The 16907-nt window shown below is 41.1% G+C and overlaps 1 pseudogene; it reads right to left on the bottom strand.

Annotated features, from left to right (window-relative positions):
• Nucleotides 1–3022: 3022 nt before the first annotated feature.
• Nucleotides 3023–3177, bottom strand: LOC136858933 (5.8S ribosomal RNA; annotated as a pseudogene).
• Nucleotides 3178–16907: the final 13730 nt, after the last annotated feature.

Here is a 16907-nt window from a genome sequence, read left to right as displayed (position 1 = left end):
TACCGTAAGTTTCTGTTTATTGTAAAAATTCTATGGGGGGTTTCTAATCTCCAGTAACACCCCGTCCCCCCTTGCTAAGTCCCTGAATGCAGTAAAATATTTTGTTTGATGTCATATGAAACAAGGCAAATTATTGGAAACAATGGCATTTCACGAACTATTTAACTACGAATGATCCAATTATTCGAAATATTTGTAATACGTTCAATCGTTTTTAAACTTCTTTCTTAATATGTTTACCCTCCAGGGTTGGACTCAGCGAGGGATCTCACCACTACCGCCTCAAGGGCTGTGTCCTGAAGCGTCAGACATCGGTTCGGGGGATATAACTGGGGAGGAGAACCAGTACCTCGCCCAGGCCGCCTCACCTGCTATGTTGAACAGGGGCTTTGTGGGGGGGATGGGAAGATTGGGAGGGATAGACAAAGAAGAGGGAAGGAAGCTGCCGTTGCATTAAGTTAGGTACCTCCCCGGCATTTGCCTGGAGGAGAAGTGGGAAACCACGGAAAACCACTTCCAGGATGGCTGAGGTGGGAATCGAATCCACCTCTACTCATTTGACCTCCCGAGGCTGAATGGACCCCGTTCCAGCCCTCGTACCACTTTTCAAATTTCGTGACAGAACCGGGAGTCGAACCCGGGACTCCGGGGGTGGCAGTTACTCACACTAGCCACTACACCACAGAGGCGGACACATATTTTTAATGCAGAAAATATTTCTGATCAGACAAAGTAGTGGTCCCCGTACTACGAAAGAAGTAAAGTTAAGCAATTTCCTGAATTGTGCGTAAAATTGAAGGGGTAAAGTTTCCGGAAAGGTTTCAAATTGTGAGCCTCGAATAGTTCTATCAAAGTAAAAAAAATCCGAAAATCACTTCCAGCCTCAAAAATGGAGTTTCGGAAAACAGCCTAAAATAGCTTGCTTCTTTACTCTTTTTTAACCAAGTCCTAGCCAAATTATTTACATAATTCTTTCTGCGGTGTGTTCCTTGGTTAATACCCTCTGGCGTCTTTTTTAATTTTTTGAGAAATGTCCACACCGCATATAGTTATAAGGGCTTAAGTGGAACTCTGGATTGACTCATATTAGTGCTCGTAGAGGTAGGAAAAGGCAAACTGCTAATCTAATAGACCCGATAACGAAGATTAAGAAGAGGATTGTAAGTTTTTGGAATAAATAAACAATATATTCTCATACTTCATTATATTTTATTTTATATACTTAATATTCGTAGCTCATTTCTAGGATGTTATCAAAATTGAGATGCGTGTAAGTTATACCTTGGGAACACCATTCTCTTTAACCAACTCAAAACTTATTTATTTATTTATTTATTTATTTATTTATTTATTTAATTTATTTATTTATTTATTTATTTATTTATTTATTTATTTATTTATTTATTTATTTATTTATTTATTTATTTATTTATTCCTAACTGTGGAATTTTTCTTGTACGTGTGAGGAACGTATCCTGAAAGTTTGGCCCTACCTTATTATTACACCCTGTATTTCTACAGTCTGCTTCACTGGGATCGCGTCCAGGACGTCGAATGAACTTTTGCTTACAGTTCCTTAATTACCTTTCACGTCTAGGTAGAAACTAATCTACCTCTACCGGGCGAATTGTCCGTGCGGTTGGTGCCGCGCGCCTGTGAGATTGCATCCGGGAGATACTGGGTTCGAATCACACTGTCGGCAGCCCTGAAGATGGTTTTGCGTGGTTTCCCATTTTCACAGTAGACATTTTCACAGTACCTTAATTAAGGCCACGGCCGATTCGTTCCCACTCCTAGCTCTTTCCTGTCCCATTGTTGCCATAAGACCTATCTGTGTCGGTGCGACGCAAAGCAACTTGTAAAAAAATATATATATATACACGAAGTATCAATAAAATCGGTGTCCCGAGCATCTGTTGGTCTCCTTGTGAGTGGACATTTGAACATTTCCCCCTACCAACATCGTTTGGTCTCACACCATAGAGCGGTGCTCAGGCGGATAGCATTCTCTGGCAGTCTTCTTCTCGATAATGAGTGTCAGGTGCAACAATATTAACGTACACATAGGAAATTCAGTAGAAGTTTATATGAGGTCACGACAATGTTGGCACTCCTCAGGTGCTGTGTATGACTTGCTGTGTGAAATACCTAAGAAACGGAATTCCCGTGGAAACTTGCCAGCGACTGCATGATATTGTGCTACAGACATGCATGTGGCGATGGTAAAGACCTAAGTATCATGTCGGAGCTTGATGGTGTCTTCTCATACTGTTACTTCTTTCTAAGTTGTACCTTGCGAACACCATCCCTTATAGATTCTCGTTAACCAACTCAAAACTTATTTATTTATTTATTTATTTATTTATTTATTTATTTATTTATTTATTTATTTATTTATTTATTTATTTATTTATTTATTTATTTATTTATTTATTTATTTATTTATTTATTTATTTATTTATTTATTTATTTCAAATGGGCCCCCCGCGGATCACGATGCCCAAATTTTCCGCTTGGAGAGGGACTTGATGTTTGCCCAATACTCGCGCATTCTCTGGCTATGTTTCTTCGTTCTTTCCTTGTCCAGAGGGTGCCCCTTTTCTTACGGAGGATCTGTTCTGAAACCTCTTTTGTTTGATCATTCTTCTGAGAGGTGATCGGTTTCTTATGTCGTTTTCAGTTACTCCCATTTCCTGTATGTCTTTCTTCACTTCTGCTATCCATGGTGTCCCTGTCTTCCTGTTCTTCCAGTGGTTGAAAAGCGGGTAGGTCATTCTTGTTGGGTTCATCCTCGCGACATGTCCACACAAAGTCAGACGCCTCTTCCTGGCTACGCCTGCGATTTTTCAGTATAACTCTATAGGTCCTGGTTTAGTTGCCTTCTGTGCTCGCCATCAACTTTGATCGGTCCTAGCAACTATCCCAAGATCTTCCTTTCCTCGACCTCCAGTTTGTCTAATCCTTTCCTGTTCAGCATCAAGCATTCTGTAACGTATAGGGCTTCTGGGCGGAGAAGTGTCTGGGACGCTCAGCCAGGCGTGGTCCGGGAACGGAATCCATGGACCGCAATGTGCGTTCAAATTGTGTACGTTCATGTATCCTGCAGTTCACATATCGACGCGCAATTTGCTGCATACTTATTCGACCATCGAGCCGAGTGATCCACCGTTCACGGTTGTTTTCTTTCATTTTTCGATCGTTATCTCCACGGTGAGTGGCGAAGAAACAATCATTTTTATAGGTTTCTTGTCACAGAGCTAAGAAGTGTTTCGAGCATGGGCGTTATGTTCCCCTTGTGGTTTCCTCGCTCCACTTAGCGAGGGATGTAAGTACCCAAAGCTCAGTTTGGTGTTATTAATTTATTTACACACATTTTTCATAAAGGGCAATAATAGTACATACCGATAATTGTTTGACATGTACAGATTATTTGCGTTTTTAACTTAGTAGTCACGTGCCATCCACTCGGAGGAAGGAGGTTATTTCGTGAAAAAGACGATGCGCATCTGGCAGTCCAGCGATTAAGGAAATGAAGTAGGAGGAAAATACTGCTCCAGTTACTATTACAATATTAGCAAATAACTCCCGGCGTTGTGTAAGAATCCTCATCATTATGCTGTGCATAAGATACAATCTGTTCAAAGGTATCCCGCATTGCTCGCTTGTAATTACCATTGCCTTAAAAAGAACAATTCAATATAATTATTACTTTTATTCCTCGGTACTTTTCTGAAGCATGCTAAAGTTGTTGTGAATTACAGCACTATATTTACAACACTAATTACATCATAAACAAATGGGTATAAGAGGTGGGGGAAAAGAAGGGTAGGAGGGCTCTGTGAGATTACAACCACTAATTGGTGGCTCCCAGGGTATGGCGCGCGAGCTATTACACCCTGCCACACAGTGACCGCGTCCTGTATGGCAGAACAGCGGTTTTCAACAAGGGAATTTTCTACTCCACAATATGATGTGTTAGCACAGAGGGTGCTTGCCTCTCCCAATGTTTTTCTTCCTTGAACCTCCGGAAGTGAAAGAAACTCATAACAAAATAAATTATATAAGTTGAAAATACTAGTATACCCTATACATGTTCCACCTAGTCAATACAGGCAAGCTTATTTCTTCTTCTTCTTATTCTTAATCTGTTTATCCCTCGGACTCAGCGAGGGATCCCACCACTACCGCCTCAAAGGCAGTGTCCTGGAGCTTCAGACTTTGAGTCGTGGAATACAACTGGGCAGAATGACCAGTACCTCGCCCAGGTGGCCTCACCTGCTATGCAGAACAGGGACCTTGTGGAGGGATGGGAAGATTGGAAGGGACAGGCAAGGAAGAGGGAAGGAAGCGGCCGTGACCTTAAGTTAGGTACCATCCCGGCATTTGGCTGGAGGAGAAGTAGGAATCCACAGAAAACCACTTCCAGGATGGCTAAGGTGGGAATCGAACCCACCTCTAATCAGTTGACCTCCGGAGGCTGAGTAGACCCCGTTCCAGCCCTCGTACCAATTTTCAAATTTCGTGGAAAAGCCGGGAATCGAACCCGGGCCTCCGGGGGGGGGGGTGGCGGCAGCTAATCACGCTAACCACTACACCACAGAGGCGGACGCAGTTTATTTAGAATTCAAAATTATAAAAACTTCATATTAAAACAACAGTACATGCTTCGGCCTCATTACTCCATCTTCAGTTGATTTGAAATAACTTTAACTTAAAATGAATGTGTTGAAAATTGCATATCATGAGTAAAATTTGCATTCACACGATGCATTTCAAAAATAAAATAGGTGCGTGCTCTAAAACATTATTGGATGAAAGAGTCTCTTGATGTAATATGATGAAGTCAGATTGAGCCTGATATCGAACAGTTTCATGTAATAAATGACAATGGTAATGCAATTAAAAGTTTCGTCTGTTCCTTAAAATTATTTCAAGTGAAAATATTGACAGCTAATTCATTAAAATTATTTTTCCACTTCATATTAAAACTAGAGTTGACAAATGTAGACTACGAGAAATGCGTTTTAATTCCAGTCATTTAGTTAACTGGCAATGAACTGCCGTCAGACCATGTTGCAACATATGATATCTAGAAGGAAACGAAAAAATACTAAGATAAATGTGTATATTAAACGAGGGAAGCAAGATGTAGCGAAAGAAGAACTACAGTGCAACTTCGATATCTCGAATCACCTCGGGAGCTAAATCTTATTTCGAGCTATCGAAATTTTGAGATACAGAATATACCGTTTTTAGTATGTATAGCACATAATTGAATCATATGTATCTACGGGCTTATACTGAATACATTATTTTCAACAGTATTTAAAAGTATAAAAACTCTATTTTATGGCATCACTTTAATTACAAACTTACTATGGTAACTTTTAAGACAGGATACAGTAGATACTGTAATGAAACAAGAAAAATACCTCCGTCAAGACCTTTGGAAAAAATTCCGTTAGTCTCCTCCGTCTGTTACGGTTAACCTTTCCTCCCTTCACGCTGAAACTTCTTGTCCATACCAAGCAGCCGAGATTCGTAAACGGAGCTTGTGATCCGCGACTTCGGGAGTTGCTTTCGTTCGTAACCGGTAGTTAATTCACACCCGAGAAACAGCGAGGCTTCGCCGATTTTCCGATCGCTGGAAGTTTTAATTTTTCGGTTCTCGTCATATTAGCTCCCAGCATCACTGTCTTTACTTCTTAACTGTTCCTCACAAACTACAAATGCTGTATTGCACAGTTAATGTTGCATAAAATTCGAGTTACAGAGTATTTTTTGCTTCAAGGGAGGAAATGTTTGGTTGCAGAAATCGAGGAATTCGTGTAACCGAATTTCGAGTAATAGAGAAATAAATACACGTGAAGAATAGGACAAACGACTGGGAAATTTTAATTACTTCAAGATACTGAAAATTCTTGTAATGGAGGTTCGAGATATCGAGGTTCGACTGTATATAGACTGTTGTATGTTGGGTATTCAGTCCGAAGGCTGGTTGGATCCTCAACAGGTTCACCATCAGCTGTCATAGATGGCCTGGATGTCACTTAAGTGGCGTACTAGGGAAATGAGGAGTGAGGTAGTTTCCTGTTGCTTTCCTCACTGAGCCAGAAGTTGCTATTACATATCAGTCTGCCAAGCCCACTGAAATGCTTGCACCATCCGACCCTATGAGTGACATTTTCACACCATTCATAGCAGGGACTGGCTGCATAAGGAATGGTATCACTAGCATCTATCATACCTCAGTCACTTTCATATTGTCAAAGTCAAGGAAGAGATTGTGACAGGTCAATGAAAGTAAAAATTTTATTCTAGCCCATACCAGAAGACATAGCGCACTGTAAACACTACATCTTCCCAGCAAAGGCAGGTATATAGACTAAAATATTTAAAAAACAGTCATAAAACTCACTTTAAACAGCTCTGTGTTTGCGCCATATCATGCCTGTTCGCTGGCTAAGTTGATACTAAGTCAGCCTAATGAGGCTGAAACATGTATAATACTGTTGTTTTAAAATGTTGATTTTACAATTTTAAACTGTAAATAAACGTGTATGTATTGACTAGGTGGAACAAGTATACCAGTTTTTTCAGCTTATATAACATAATTGTCAATACGGATCCAAAATGAAAATAATGTATTTTATGAAAAGTAAATTACTCACATTTAATTACAGTACCGTATATAAGAGGGAAATATTGAGACTCTGTTTTATCATACGAGAAGTTTTCTTGAGGGACTTCTTTGGTTGTCCATGACGCCAATCAGTGATGTTCCATCTGTTCAGCCTGGTGCGAAGTTCTACGGAAACAAATTTTTTTTGTGAAATAATGATTGAAAGTAAATATTTATTATGTTATGAAATGTGGTCCCCTGGAACAGGCATTCTTAAAAATGCAGTGGATTTTTTAAATGTTACAAACAATATTTCTCTAACTACCTGTTTTGCCAGTTTGACTGCTTCTGTAGAAAGAATTTTTCCAATCTGAGTCATTTAAACATATACCTGAGAAGTGCAACATATGAGTCACGATTAAATGGACTTGCCTTGCTGTCGATTCATGTCTCTGATGATGTAAAAAAGGATTGCTAGTGGTCCAAGAAAAGCTTTATTTTGTTCATTCAAATTGTTTATAAAAATAAAAAATATAAACAATTGTTTTGCAGAGTTTGTAAACACCACACTGTCGAAAACTTTGTATTTATATAGACCTACCACACAAATCAGAGGTATTTCTGCCTTACATCTCATGGATTTTACTTGTTTTGAATAATAGCTTTTAATAACATGTCAGTGTATTATGGTTGTGCCTCATTGGTAGGTATTCTAAATGTTTATGCAGGTTGGTCTCTTCAGACTCCCCGTCCCCCACCGCCACAAAAGTGCAATTCTATATACGCACTTGCGTTGGTATATCGCCTTACGGACAGTGGTGTGTGTGTCCGGCTGCGTAGCTTTAGGCCCCTTTCACATAGAGTCTTTGCGACCGGGAACACGGGTTTCTCGGTAATTCGACCGTCTCTCAGTGTGAAAAGGAAGGCGCGCAGAGACCGTCCAGGCTCCGTGAGAGCCTTATTTAGCGACTTCAGTTCCTTTTCCGACCATGACAATTCTTGGAACTCTATCTTTGATGCAGCATGGAATTCAATGCTTTATTATTGTCAAAGATGGAGGGTTGATTCGGAGGACTTTACACTTCTTCTCAGTACTATGGTCAAACCCGAGGATATTTTCGCGATGTTGCTGCTCACTTCACATTACTGCAGAGAAGAAGTAAAAAGCAAAAGGAGGAGAGTATAGGTCACACTAAGTTTATAATGACTAATATGAACACCAAACACTACTAACTCCCGTATGCCAGACTCCATGACCAGCCGTGACGAAGAAAGTCAGTGAGTGGAACATGTTGCCGAAAGGTACACGCTACGAGTCACAGGAAGCCTAATCTGAAGAGGTCGAGTCTCTTTTGAAAACCCAGAACTGCCTTTCTTTACACCCACCACGATACACAGTTACTCAGTTCCCAGGTCTTAACTCGTTCTTTCACTTTCTATGTTCAAGATTTCTCGATCAAGCCCCAATGCAGTTGGCTAGCATTTACGAATCCATAAGCGTAGAATCACAGACGCTTCAAACAATTCACCTTTAGAGCAAAATTCCGGCCTTTTAGTGTGCCTATTTTACGTCGTAGCATACCAATTCAGACAGGTCTAATAATAATAATAATAATAATAATAATAATAATAATAATAATAATAATAATAATAATAATAATAATAATAATAATAATAAATTATTATTATTATCATCATCAATTCATTGTCCATTAGCACAGCAACGAAGAATGAAATCCTTAAATTTTGTCGTCGTTTGTTCGAATCCCACCGTCGCCGGCCCTGAAGATCCTTTTCAGTAATTTCCAGTTTTCACATCAAATGCTACAGCTGTATCGCAAATTAGGCCACGGCCTATACCTTCCCAATCTCAGCCCTTTCCTACTCTTCCGTCGCCAGAAACCATCAGTGTGTTAGTGCGACGTTAAAAAATTAGCAAAAATATATCATCCCCATCATTATCAACATCAGCCAATTCTATCATTACATGATGTAGCCTCTTGAAGTCGTGAACTCAGGTAAGTCTGTAGGAGAACTCTCCAGGTGGAACGGTCTTGAGCAGTTCTCTGCCAAGTAGAACCAGCTATTCTCTTGATTTCTTTGTCCCATCTGTCAGTCGGTCTTCCTCTAGGCCTTCGATGATCTCTTGGACTCCATTCTAACACTAGCTTCGTCCATCTGTCATTTTCCCTTCGAGCAATATGTCCAGCCCATTGCAATTTTAAGGTGGCTATTCTCTCAAGAATGCCATTAACTTTAGTGATTTATCTGATGTAATCTGCTCTCTTCTTATCCTTCCTTGTAAAACACAGCATTGGCCTTTGCATGCCTCTCTGCGCTGTCCTAAGTTTCCCTTTTGTAAATTCGTTCAGTGTCCAGGTCTCGCATCCATAAGTCAGCACAGGTAGAATGTACTGATCATAAAATATTTTCTTCAGACTTACTGGCTTATTTGATCTGAAGACGTTGAATTTCTTCCATACGCCTGTCATCCTACCTTAATGCGTCGAAAAATTTCTGGTCTTACATCACCTTTCATATTTATCAACTGCCCCAGATAGATATATTCATTGACCTTCTCTAACAGCGTGTTGTTGATGTTCACTTTCCTCCTCTGGCCCTCTTGTTGGACATGACTTTTGTTTTGGAAAGGTTCATCTTCAAGCCGACTGACTCACATTCTATGGCAAGATCAGTAACTAATGTCTGGAGTTTGTCATTATCGTTTGCCAGTAGTGCAATATCATCAGCAAATCTCAAGTTGTTAAGCCTTCTGCCATTTACCCTTATACTCTTTCCTTCCCAATATAGCTTCGACATTGCCATCTCCAAAACAGCTTAGAACAGCTTTGGAGAAATTGGATCACCCTGTTTAACACTTCTTTCGATAGGGAGTTCTGAAGTTGCTTCACCGACATTAAAAAAGGCTGAAGAGATATTGTAGATGTCATTGAGAACTCTGATATAAGCCACTTCAACGCCCTGCTCATCTAAGGCTTGTAAGATAGCTGAATGACTGATTGAATCAAATGCCTTTTCAAAATCGACAAAGGCTATGCCCAGAGACATCTGGCATTCATTTGCTCTGCTAATAACCTCACGCAGAGCCAGAATGTGGTCCATTGTGCTAAAGCTGCTGCGGAATCCTGCTTGTTCAACCGGCTGGGCTGAGTCAAGGGTAGAGCTGTTTCTGTATAACAAGATCTTCATAAAATGTTTGTACAAAACAGAGAGCAAGCTTATAGGGCGATAGTTTTGGATATTACGAATACTTCCTTTTTTATGCAGCATTCCATTATGCTGGGACTGAAGCATTGTGTAAACAAGAAGTGAAGATTTTATCCAAGTGGTTTACTGTTTCATCACCTGTAAGCTTCAGAATATCAACAGCGAGATTATCATTAACGGCAACAGTCCATTATTCTTGTTTTCTATAGCACATCTGACTTCCGAAGGAAGTATATCTGGAACTTCAGTTACAGTTTTTAGGTCATGTGCTATCGAAATTTTATGATTATGTTATACAATGAGTCGATACGTCTATCTTCGTGGAAGTGCTGTAAATAGTACTGTATTTAGTAGGGCGTAAAGTTGTTGTTAATTATGATGATGATGAGGATTAGGAGGAGGAGGAGGATGGTGATATTCTCAGCTATGATCGGGACTACGTTTCATACATTGTACAGTAATGCGGGCAGGAGTAGCAACAGTGAAAGAACACACTTCGTGAATGGTAGACGCTAGGATTCGAACACACTCTTCTCTTGAATCCAGTCCTTCATAACCAGCGTCCCAACACACTGATGAAAACCAGCTCCCTGACTCCTTACCACAGACATGAAGCTAATAACAGTATCGTCCTTGCTTACAGAATTGAGGCGGCGGCAACACATTAACAAAACAAGTACCCCATCAATAAACTTACTAGCTGGCTTGAAGTCCACTGGAAGTTTCAAACTCTCGGAAGCCAGTAGTCCTATGTATGCTATTCTCAGCTGTGAGCGGGATTACATTTCATGTGTTGTAATTCAGATTCATTATGGTTTTTAAACTAATTCCACTATAAATTACTCAGTCTTCTCGTCATTGCTCAAGAATTCTTTTCAACAGTTTAAAAGCATACTTTAAATTATATCGTCATTCTTGACGAAGCAAGTAGTTAAAAACAGCAACAGTTGTATCCTTCTCCAAGCTAGCTGACATTTAACTTCTAAAATCTCAATTATTTGAATTCACGGACTTCCTTTACAACTGAGAATAGCCGACACTTCACGGACAGATCCTGGTAGCGGCTGACAAAGTCCAGAAATTCTTTCTTATCGTGCAGACATGTTAAATTAGTTACACTATAGTGATTCAAGGTCATTATGACTTGTGATTCAGATTTCTCTACCTACATTCTATCATATATCTAACCACTCTAAGGTGATAGTTGTATTAAGGATTTACTTGATTACACTGATTTACAAGTGACATGATGTTTACTGTTTCTAGTGCAGTTTTTCATGCGGATATCAAATCCGAAAACCGTTTTGCTCTATCACAGGGCCTCTCAAACGCCCAAAATCTCAGACGTGCAAATCGAGACGCAAGAGCTCTGTGCACCGTGTAACTGTTACACTCGGCTCGGACCAACGCTTCGTCTCTAGGCTACTCGGCTAAGCTCGGCTCAACTCGGCTCGGATTTGAAGCGCTACGGAGCAAGTGAGGAAGAGGGAGACAGGGGGGAGCTCCAAATCGAGGAGTGGGGGTCTGCACTCTGGGCAACCAAGCGAAGTCGTCTTTTGCACCGTGCACAGTGCATGCACCAGGCGCATGCACCTTGAGAGGCCCTGCTCTATCATGCCAGGCTTTTAAGATGTTGGCAACGTTTTATTTTCCAGCACTGTCCATCGGGAATATTTTAAACTTGTTTTTCGTTATTTTTCATTTAAAGCTGAACAATCTGACGTGTTTCTTTTTTACTGTCAGTGAAAGTGAACGTTATGGCGTCCAGAGGTTGTATAAATTCACCAAATCTTCTTTGCTACGCGTGTCTCTGTGTAACAAACAAATCCAGTATGTGCCATGTGGGTGCATTTGCAATAATCGTAGCTAAAGCCATGTTCATTAGTATTCCATGTAACAATCACTGCTCCAGTGAAACTTCTGCCTGCGAGTTGGTTTCCTTCGTATAATGTTAAAAGTATGTAAATGGGTGATGTCGTGTATCACAATAACGGTGGGTGATAGAGACAAATTATTTGCATATTTTGAATCAACATGTGTCTGGTCTTAGAACGCGTTCTGGATACCTAGATATCCGAAAACAGTTATTTTTCCTTGATTAGTGTAATTGGGCTACATCGTTGATATTCCATCAAGAGAAAAATAAACTGTGCCCATAAACGCAGCTAATTTTAAAAATGTTGAGTACAGTTCTGACTTCCAAAATGTACATAGTGATATTATCACTGCCTTGTATAACCGGTGTACATAACGACAAGCTTGCATGTAAATTACCTACATGGTCGAATTTAATATACAATATACACTCATGTTCATAAAAACCTAAACACCTTGAAAGACTAGAGATAGGAAGTTCATATTTACAGGGCAGCTGCATTAGTATATTCTGAAGAAAAAATTAGCATTTGAACTATGTCGGCCCTCAGGTTCAAGGTCCACGTCCATATCTCGGTGCACCACCACCTGCGACTATCGTTGTTGCTATAAACCGAAGATAATGGATCAGTGCGACTTGAGCAGACGTGCGGGATGCCTCGCAGACGTACGCGAGAACCGTACCGACAAATGAGTGAGTTTGAAAGAGGGCGCATTACTAGCATGAGAAAACGTGATGCATCCATCCGGGAAATTGCTGCTCGTGTGAGACGAAATTCGGCAGTGCAACGGGTGTGTACAAAATGGTTCACAGAAGGGCGTAGAACACGACGAGATGGGTCTGGTTGCACCACCCAGACCACTCTCCGAGCAGATTAACACCTCATCCGAATAGTATTGCGGGACAGATCTGCGTCCTCCTCGGTGGAACAATTGAACACATCGTACACTATCATGGGTGACAGTTGGTCACCGTATACTATGGTCTGAGTTACCGGCGCGTCGTCCACTTCTCCGCCTACCTTTGACTAATGTGTATCAACATGCTATACTGCAATGGTGTATGCAACGACGACACTGGGAACAGGAATGGCAGCAGATAGTGTTTTCGGACGAATCCAGGTTCTTTTTGTTTGAAAATGTTGGCCGCATTTTGGTTCGCCGCAGACAGGGGGAGAGGCATCACATTGACTGCATTCACACAAGACATACAGCGCCAACTCAAGGCCTTATGGTGTGGTGTCCTATTGGGTACAACCACAAATCACAGTTGGTGCGTGTCCAGGGCACTGTGACCAGTTTGACCTACGTAAATGACATTCTGCGACCCGTAGCCATACCCTTTCTGTACGACACCCCAGACGCCATATTTCAGCAGGACAACGTGCGACCACATGTTGCTGCGCGAACACGTGCCTTTTTGTCACAGGATGTCAGACTATTGCCCTGGCCCGCCGATCATCGGATTTGTCGCCAATCGAAAATGTGTGGGATATGATGAAACGACGGCTACGGCGTTGTGACCCAGTTCCAATCACCAAATATGAACTGTGGAACCAGATGAATGCAGCATGTATGACTATATCCCAGGAGGCCATTCGCGCTTTATGCGCGTCGATGCCATCACGCATGGAACAAATTATCAGTGCCCATGGAGGACTCAGTCCCTACTAGGCAACAGGATACATGCTGAACCTAGGGAACTCAAGTGCTAATCGTTTATGCAGAACATACTAATGGACATGTCCTGTGAATGTGAACTTCCTATCTCTAGTCTTCCCAGGTGTTCTGTTTTTTATGAACATGAGTGTAGGTGCCTCTGCAACAGACAGCGCACTATTGAGGATAAGTAAGCCTGTTTACCGCTATCATGATCCTAGTTTATACGCATTCCCTTACGTTAACACTCAAGTCATCCTTACGGCTACGCCATAAATTCTAACAGACAAATAGCACATAAACGTCATATGTACTTCCTTTATTTACATGATGCAATTTCTCCATTGTTTGCTGATATGTAGGGTTCCAAGAGGAGTGAACAGCGCTTGCTCATAGATATGCAGCAGTTCAGCTCACTTCACATGAGAAGAAGGTGGAAGACGATGAAACCAAATACCGAGAAAATATGATACCAGAGGGAGAGACGTTGATAGGATCTTTGCAAAGGAGACACTTGTTGTTAGTGTAGTATTCCTAATTTTCTAAAGGGGCTAAGTGGCGATTTCTCTATTTATTCCCCCTGCCAGAACATTGGCAAAGAGTACATTTTTGCAATGCAAAACAGTTAGTGATGTCTTAAACATACCTTTGACAGCATGTGACGATGTTCGTGTAAAAAAACTAAAGCATTTGCGAAAATTATTTCAGTACCTTTCACAACGTCGCCAGATTTGTGCTGATTTGTACGAGGATGAAATAAATTAAAAAGATAAAATAATATCCCCATTTTGGTCCAAAGATACTGCACTCAAATTAATAATAATGTATAATAACTAGCAGTGTACCCATGCTTCGCCTACGGTATTCGATATGTAATACGGATTTCTACATACATTCCTTTACACTCAGTGAGTAAGATTTATATATTAAGTTGCATGTCTCTTGGCGTTATCCGAGAAACAGCACAGGGAGTTCCCCATACGCGCGTTGGGATGTTTTGATGATAATGGCAGGCCACTTTTCCTACTGCCATTCCGAAAAGAGTTTGGGAGTTTCTACCATAATGGCAGACTCACTTCTACTGCCTTTCACAATCGAAATGGGGAGTTTTGATTGTTCTAGGAATCCAGCTCTATCTAACGTATAAGGGAGCGAACACGACAAAATGTCACTGGACCAAAGTTGTACATCTCAACAAATTGAGCGGCTATTGTGCTATCTGTTTTGTGATACGACTGACCGTTCAGCCCCCAATTATCCGAAATGAAGGTTTTCATCGATATTAAATTTGCCTCCATATTTCAATAGTTTTCGGGGCCAACGTTACGCATTTGAACATTTTAGAATTTTTCCTGAAAGGAAAGTGTGTACAGGTACCGCGATTAGCACTCGTATAGCCTACATACGGAGAAATTAAGGAAGAAAGTTGATATTAATTGAAGATAGGATGATAACTGAGGACAGCCGGATAGGATGTATTAGAAAAATGAGCTGTCGCTCACTAAATTGTGATGATATGAGTTATGGTTTTAAGAAAGAGGTAACAGAGGAGTGATTTAGACGCAGAGATTCTTAGGTAATCAGATAAGAAGATGACATATGGTGTTATTACTTGAGTCTAAAGAGGAAAGGCAGAGACAAGAAATTAAAGCAGAAAATGAGAGTAGAAGAGAAGTAAAGTAAACATTGTAGCAAACGTTAGAAAACTCCTGACACTTCGCGGTACTGTTGAAATAATGTCAACCACCCTAGGTGCTAATCGAAAAAAAAAATATCCCGCAGTTGGCAGCTTAACCCTAGATGGCCCCAGCGAATTAATAATAATAATAATAATAATAATATTTGTTTTTACGTCCTACTAACTACTTTTACGGTATTCGGAGATGCCGGAATTTCGTCCCGCGAGAGTTCTTTTACGTGCCAGTAAATCAACCGACACGAGGCTGACGTATTTGAGCACCTTCGAATACCACCTGACTGAGCCACGATCGAACCTACTAAGTTGAGGTCAGAAGGCCAGCGCCTGAACCGTCTGAGCTTCTCAGTCCGCCAATGAATATGTTATTATCACGGATTTGGAAACTGTAGAATTTCAGAATAACTCACTTTGCCAAGCTGTTTACAGCCTAAGTAACAACGACAGGCGAGGAGCGAAGTTCTGATGCCTTAACCATCTTCCCAAGTTTCATAACTATTGATATGGCCCAACTCAAACAGTTCCCTTGTGAGGGAGTAGTTGGCTATTATTTTTCTCCCGGGATATCCCAGGACGGGTTCGGCTCGCCAGGTGCAGGTCTTTCTATCTGACACCCGTAGGCGACCTGCGCGTCGTGATGATGAAATGATGATGAAGACAACACATACACCCAGCCCCCGTGCCGTAGAAATCAACCAATTAAGGCTAAAATCCCCGACCCGGCCGGGAATCGAACCCAGGACCCTCTGAACCGAAGGCCAGTACGCTGACCGTTCAGCCAACGAGTCGGAGGACATTTCAATAATCATCACGTTCTCCGTGGGAGCTACTAGGTGAGTGTAATTGGTTCTAGTCAGGTTGTCACTGCGGCCCACCCTGGCGGTAAGGAGGCGCGCCCTACCTCCGTGACTCGGCTAGCCCTCGACCCTGGCCTTCCTTGTCAGTGCTTCCACGCCTACATCTTGAAACACCCCCTCAGCATTAACGACAAGGCCAGAAATTGACTGTCTAGCGCATTCGTTCCACAAAATTCTACGAAATTCTACTGTCCTATCCATATTCAGACAACACACCACACTATCTACCTCCACAGAAACACGCAATAGTGATTACATACCTCCATAAAGGGAGGCCGTAAACCAGTGCCAAATCCACATGTGTGCGACACAGCTCTTACCCGCGACCCCACAGGTGTGAGAAAAGCGGTAGAAGAAGAAGAAGCAGAAGAAGAAGAAGTGCCGTCTTTGGAGTTCAAGGTTCTCAAGCAAGCGAATTTATACTTTTATGTGGTTGTTGATATCGTGATTATAGCAACGGCAACTCCAGTTTTAGCCTTTAAATGACAATGTATTGTTTCTTTTTAATATGATGGTTTTCATTCCATAAGTAATACATTAGTATCAGAAAAATACTTTTAAAAAATCGTCTTCTTCGTTGGCTGCAACTCGTATCCGAGTAAACATATTCTTCAGCAGTTTACATTTTACACTCGCAATAGCCTACTTCGTGAATATGTTTCATATGACGCTAGCAGTTTCCCGCTGGCTCCACCCGCAATGTACAAAGTATGGTGTTGATCGTTACTATCCTCACGGATGTATTTGCAAAGTTTCGAGTTAATGACATAAAGCACATGATCTGCAGTGGTAATAGAATGTAATGTTATGTCAAGAAAACACTTGAAAATACATCACACAAAGAAATTGAATTAAATGTTCCTTGGAGCAACACTACGCGCCGAACTGTTATAAAAGCCTTCAAAGATCTGCGTCAAGTAGACAAATGTACTCATAACTTTTCTCGGAATCTACCAATTTAAGTAGTTAT

This window comes from Anabrus simplex, chromosome 1 (genome assembly GCF_040414725.1).
Source record: "Anabrus simplex isolate iqAnaSimp1 chromosome 1, ASM4041472v1, whole genome shotgun sequence".
NCBI lineage: Eukaryota > Metazoa > Arthropoda > Insecta > Orthoptera > Tettigoniidae > Anabrus > Anabrus simplex.
Note: the sequence above shows the minus strand (reverse complement) of the source record. Positions and strands in the feature narration are given on the sequence as shown.